This window comes from Pseudophryne corroboree, chromosome 7 (assembly GCF_028390025.1).
Source record: "Pseudophryne corroboree isolate aPseCor3 chromosome 7, aPseCor3.hap2, whole genome shotgun sequence".
Classification (NCBI taxonomy): domain Eukaryota; kingdom Metazoa; phylum Chordata; class Amphibia; order Anura; family Myobatrachidae; genus Pseudophryne; species Pseudophryne corroboree.
Window position 1 is genome coordinate 301,525,894 of NC_086450.1, and position 6,458 is coordinate 301,532,351.

The 6,458-nt window shown below is 40.9% G+C and overlaps 1 long non-coding RNA gene across 1 annotated transcript; it reads right to left on the minus strand.

Annotated features, from left to right (window-relative positions):
• Positions 1-3,287: 3,287 nt before the first annotated feature.
• Positions 3,288-4,953, minus strand: LOC134943615 (uncharacterized). Its single transcript, XR_010181637.1, has 4 exons — positions 4,853-4,953; positions 4,208-4,270; positions 3,434-3,457; positions 3,288-3,317 (listed from the first exon to the last, which is right to left on the minus strand). It is a non-coding gene; the product is annotated as an uncharacterized LOC134943615 (long non-coding RNA).
• Between the last annotated feature and the right edge of the window lie 1,505 nt (positions 4,954-6,458).

Here is a 6,458-nt window from a genome sequence, read left to right on the forward strand (position 1 = left end):
GTGAACTTTGATGGTTCCAAGGGCAAACTTCCGCTGCCCAAAAATCTGGTACATGACATCATGGCTAGGTGTGAACGCCGCGTGAGGATTGGTGATCCAGAAAAGAGGAAGATAAGGGATACCATAAACTCTGTGCTGAGAACGAAGAGGAAAATGACTTGGAAGCTCGACTATGATGAAACCAGATCATTACCTACCTCCTAGCTTCAGCACATCAGCTTCACACAGCTGAAGCTAAAAAATTGTGTCAATGTACCTGTATGACCTGTACATTTTCTGGGGCTGCATGCACTGTGCTGAATCCACTTGGAGCAGCTCGGTTACTCAAAGGGGAGTGCATGAACTTGGCTCACCACATTCCTGGTAATGTAAGGGCCTGTTACAAGTTGCCCCTTTTATTCCTGTTGATTTTTTGGGCGCTGCTGTATCTATCCAGTAGCAGCCGAGTCCATTGTGCTGTGTCCATCTGGGGCCTTGGGCTGCGTTTCCATCCAGGGGCTGCTGTTGTCAGTCCTCTATTCTGGTGTCCGTATGCGACAGTGTTAAAAAGCAAAAGACAAAAACGAAAAATAATTCAAAAAAGCAAAACCTAAAAATAAAGTACAAAAACCATTACCCCGCACCACCACCACAAAAAAATAAATTATAAAAATGTTAAAGTTGATATTGTTACTGTATTTGTGCTGTTACCTTTTGATTAAAGTACCGTACAGTATGTGTGATGTTGGCTTTATTACAATACAGTACAGTATGTGTGATGTTACATGTTCCAAATGATTTTGTCCGTAAATAAAGTGTTTCTTAAAATAAACATGACGTGGTTTCCAATGTTTGTATTCCCAACTTCCTGTACTGTATAAATTAGTACTACTGTATGATGGGAATTCAATTAAGAGTGGTATACTGTATGTAAAACAACTTGGTTAGGCATCTTGCATTTCATATTTTAATAAAAACCACAGGAAACTTCTATTTTTAAAAGTTTATTGAAGAAAAAAAAGGTGTTTTTTTTTAAATAAAGTTTGAAAGTTAATTAAAACAAAAAAGTAGTTTGTTCTTCGTTACATTCTTTTCTTGTGTATATAGATATCTGTGGGGGAAAAAAAAAAAAAGTATTAAAGTAAAGACACTCATGTTCATTTGTTTTCCAAGAAAATTTGTGGAACCACACAGCCCAGCAATAAGTCATGCTGGGCTGTGTGGTTCCACAAAAGGCATGCGGTACAAAGTGAAATAGTGGTGTCAGTGGTCAGCACTTTGACACGCTAACATTTGTGGAACCACACAGCAATGGCTGACACACATAAAATGGCTGACACACACAAAATGCCTGACACACACAAAATGCCTGACACACACAAAATGCCTGACACACACATGCTGGAGTGAAAACACATGTTTGCCAAACAGTCGACAGCACATGTCGGCCAGATGGCCGACCAAACTTGCTCCAAATCACCCCAAACTGGCCAGAAAGCACCCCAGCACACTCAGGAGGTACTGTACACCACAGCTAAATTAGGAGAGAATTTCATTACAAACAGCCAGATCTTGCAGATTATCTGCCAGATAATTGTATGGTGTACAGTATGCCTATCTTATACAGTAGAAAAAGATACTATACAATGGAGTACAAGAACAAAAATTTTTATTAAATAAAATTAAATTAAACTTAATAAAATATTAAAATAGTGGTCCACTAGGAGGTGGACCACCACCCGCTGGAGCTGGATGGCACGCTGCAACTGTTCTGTGGGAAAAAAAGGACAGTATTACAAAACAAATACTGAATACTTTACAGTGTAGTAATGGCAATACAGTACTTTACTCTATATTAGACAATATTGTTATTTACAATGTACAGTACTGTATTGTCAGTACAGTAAATCAAACACTACTGTATGCTGTCGAGGTAATTTAAACATTGCTTTAGTTTACCTCTTGTATAAGTGGGCTGCTGCCTGCCCGCTTCTGGGCCAGCCCACCTATCTTGCCCCTGTCTGGGGCCCCCATAAATAATTGGCACTATATTGGAGAAAAAAAAACATTTAGTCACATTCAAATAGTAAACAATTATTACTGTATACTGTAGGTACAGTATTATACTGTATTGCTGGTATTCAAAATATAAAGTACTGTACAAGAGTTTAGCTTCAATAGGTCATAAACAAATTGTCAAAGGAATTAAACACCACAGTACAAATACTGTAGACATTTACTGTATGTATTAGCAGTCATGACATTTCATGACCGCTTCAGAAAAAAGAGGGTTACAGTACTGTAGGTGGTGTTGTAGGGAGTACTATCCATAATAGTGGACTGTACTCAGAGCCAGCCATAAATAATATGATTCCCTAGTCAAGTTTTTGGATGCTGCCCCCTTGCACAGATGCTATTTCCGCCTCTGAGCCTGTACCCCTTTCCCAGCACCATCACCCCTCAACCATAGCAGTCGTCATTTTGGTGCTCCTCCAACTTACTGTACTGTATGTTTAAAATAGCAACAGTGTGCACATTCGGTGTGCATCCCAAAACGGTGCATGTTCTTGCTGGGAAGGGGCAAGGCCACACAGTAATTCCCCAATCTGAAATGACGCCACACAGTACTGCAACTTTATTCACAACATATCATGCAATAGTGTCTCTTTTTCTCGTTACATCATATGATAGTACCACATTACTCCTCAAAGTATTCCCACTTATTCACATTGCATCACATCATATTGCTCTTTGTTCACATTAGACCACACAGTAGTGCCCTTGCTACAGTATATGTTACACAACAAAGTACTGTATACACATAATGCTGCACATTAGTAATGCATTTTGTATGCACAGAATATACTGTAGGCATGCTGCATATCATATTAATCAGCAGAAGCTGCTTGTGCCCCTGGGCATTTGGCAAGTATGCCTATGCCTAGGGCAGGCTCAGACTGGAGATCAGTACGTAATCCCGCTGGACGGGATCCCGGCAGTCAAAATACAGACGCCGGAATCCCGACCACACAATCCCGACAGGGGCGGCGAGCGGAAAGCAGCCCCTTGCATGCTTGCTTCGCTCGCCACGCGGTGGGCACGGTGCCTCGCTACGCTCTACACACTATTATATCAGTAGTCAGGAAACGCAGCATGCATTTGTGGAGTGAAGAGGGTGAAAAAGGAGAGAAAGTACAGTTTGTACTGTAAGGTTATGTCAGAGGGTGTGAAGATGATCAGCTCAGTGTTATACATGTTACAGTAAGTTAGAATACAGTACAGTGCATTATGTATTTCTATTTTATTACCAGGTGTCTCCTCCACTGGTTGGCGACGGACTGTAAAAAGATAATACAGTACAGTTAGTCATATCAGTTTGACTTAAAATAATGTTGGAGAAAAAAAAAATACTGTAATTACAGTACCAACTATTGCTACTGTACAGTATATTTACCAAAAATGTATTCTGGCTCGTCGTCTGTGGGTAAAAGAGAAGAATATTATAAGATACAGTATACAGTAAAAAGTATAGTAATAGTACACTAGTGTCCAGGCCCAGTGTCAGGTGGGTAAAAAAAGGTATGCTTGTGACAGGCATGGTGATTCCAAGGGACCCCACCGAGACCATCAGAAAATTTGTGAGTGACCCGTATGCCGGTGATTATGACTAGAATAAGGTACAGTAGCAACTCTTTTTTCTTTTGAATTATGTATACTGTACAGTACTGTATGTGCATATTGTACAGTACACTTAAAATATTTAGCAGTTACTGTAGTGGTAATTTTTGGGATGACAGTATTAGCATACTGTAAGCATCCAACTGAGGCCCCCAAACAGATGCCGCCACTAGGTACAGTACGTGCCTCTCGTGCCTAATGGGAAATTCATCACTGACAGTATCTAGAGAGATGAATGGAGAGACAGTGACAAGGGGTGAGAGAGAGAGAGAGAGAGAGAAATTGAGTAAGATGGGTGTTTTTTTTAGAACAGGATGTTGTCCATACAGTAGCAACCAATCAAATATTACCTACTGTACTGTATTATCGTCTGTAAGTGTAACTAGATACTGTAAATGTTAATGTGGGATGTGATCGGTTGCTACTGTATGGGCAATATCACCAGTTCAAACAAAAACAATTTTCATCCGATTTCTACGCATTTGCCAGAAAAATCTGATGAAAAGTGCTACTCTGATGGCATCAGATCAATGTCAGTAATAATTCTTACCACTAAATGCAGCAGCATCATCATCATCCTCCTCCTCCTCCGTGGCCTGTTCCAGTGTAGGGCCTGTGAAAAAAAACATTAATGTGAAAAAAAAAAAAGGTTAATTCCAGGAAATACACATACCCTCCAACATGGTACAAAATGCTCTGGTTCTGGACTTCCCTCTTAATTTATTATTGCCATCACCTGTGAAGAAACAGCTTTCTTATCATATAACTAGTTCAACACAGGTGATGGAAATCATAAATTAAGAGGGAAGTCTAGAAACAGAGCAGTGCGGCGGGTCATGTTGGAGGGTCTGCATACAGAAACATAGAATTTGATGACAAATACTGTAAGAACCACTTTGCCCATCTAATCTGCCTCTTTTTTTTAACCTTTTTTTTACATCAAACCTTATAACAATTTTCCCCAAACATCACATGATGCAAAGATAAATAAATAAAAAAATAAATAAAAAAAGAGGTGCAAGATGGAATTGTGATTGGGCCCTCCCAACCACCCTTATGTTATATAAACAGGGTCTGCCACACGACTGTGGCTGAAATGACTGGTTGGTTTGGGCCCCCACCAAAAAAAGAAGCAATCAATCTCTCCTTGCTCAAACTGGCTCTACAGAGGCACGATGTACCGGACTGGACTTACTTAATGGGTGCAGTGTGGTGAGGGACAGAGAGTCCTGGTCCTCCTCCTCCTCCTCCGCCACCGCCTGTGACAGTGTAGGGCCTGTGAAAGCAAAAAATCCATGAAATATACTTTTGTATTCTGTGTTGAATACAGTAAAGCAAAAATTCAGTCAGGAATTGGAGGAGGAGAGTAAATTTCGCACACAGAGACGAGAATGTCGAGGCCAGAATCAGGGGGTAGTGGAGGAGGGTTAGGATACCGTACCTCACCCTGTTGGGATTGCTGCAATCAGGATGCCACTGTCGGTCACCTGACCGCTAGAATCCTGACTGCTGGTCACGCAAACCCAACCCATTGGTTTAACACAATGTACAGTACAGTACAATACTGCAGTTTACTTACCAAGTTGGGGAGAGGGTTTTTAATCCTCACTGTCAATAATTACTGAGTTGAAAATAAAAAAATATTATAAACAAAATACAGTAGAGTACAGTTACTACAAAATTGCACAGTAGTACAGTGCTACAGGAGGCAGAGATATATTCATAATACAGTAGGAGCAGAATGACTGTCCAGCGGTAGGGGACATACAGTACTGTATTTAAAAGACCTGCTGTCTGGATCCCGACATTCAGAATGCAGAGTGTGGATTCAGAGTATGATTGGAGGGTTAGGCTAGTGGAGGGTGGGTCGGATGCACAATTTTGGGCACCATAATACAAAATGGATATCGTGGAACTACAAAAGGTTTAGAGGCGGGCGACCAAAGTGATGAAGTGGATTGAGAAGATGGAATACAAGGAAAGGCAGGCTAGGCATGTTTACATTGGAAAAGAGGAGATTAAGAGGGGACATGATTAACCTTTACAAATATACTGTATACAGTAAGGGGACAATACACAGGAACGGTTTTTGATAAGATGGACACAGAGGACACGTGCACAGTAACTCTTGTTGAAGTAGAGGCGATTTCGCACAGAGGCGAAAAGGGGTCTTCACAGTGAGGGAAATACTGTACAGTACATGTTTGGAATTCCCTGCCTGAAAAGTAATAAAAGTGGACTTGGTCAATACTTTTAAGAATGGGCTTGAGAAAATCCTACTGTACTTACTATAATCTGGCTCCTCTTCCCCCGAATCAATGGGAATGAGCTCCTCCTCTGTATCAATTACGAGGCGGTCTGTGTGTAAAAGATGACAAGTATTGTAAAATACAAAAATTACAGTAATACTGTAGGAAACTAGTGTGTCTGTAACAAAAAGTAATTATTACCACTTCCGGAGCTCTCGGATGCAGCAGCAGGTGGTGGTGGTGGTGGTGTTGGTACTGTGGAAAAAAAAATAACAGTACTGTAAGTGAAGCTGTCAATTGGAAACATGTACTGTACAGTATCCAGGACACATGTACAGTAGTGTAACAACGATGACAGTAGCACCAGAATTCTCGTTACACAATACCTGGCAGCGCAGCAGGTGGTGGTGGTGGTGGTGGTGGTGGTGGTACTGTGGGAAAAAAAAATAACAGTACTGTAAGTGAAGCTGTCAATTGGAAACATGTACTGCACAGTATCCAGGACACATGTACAGTAGTGTAACAACGATGACAGTAGCACCAGAATTCTCG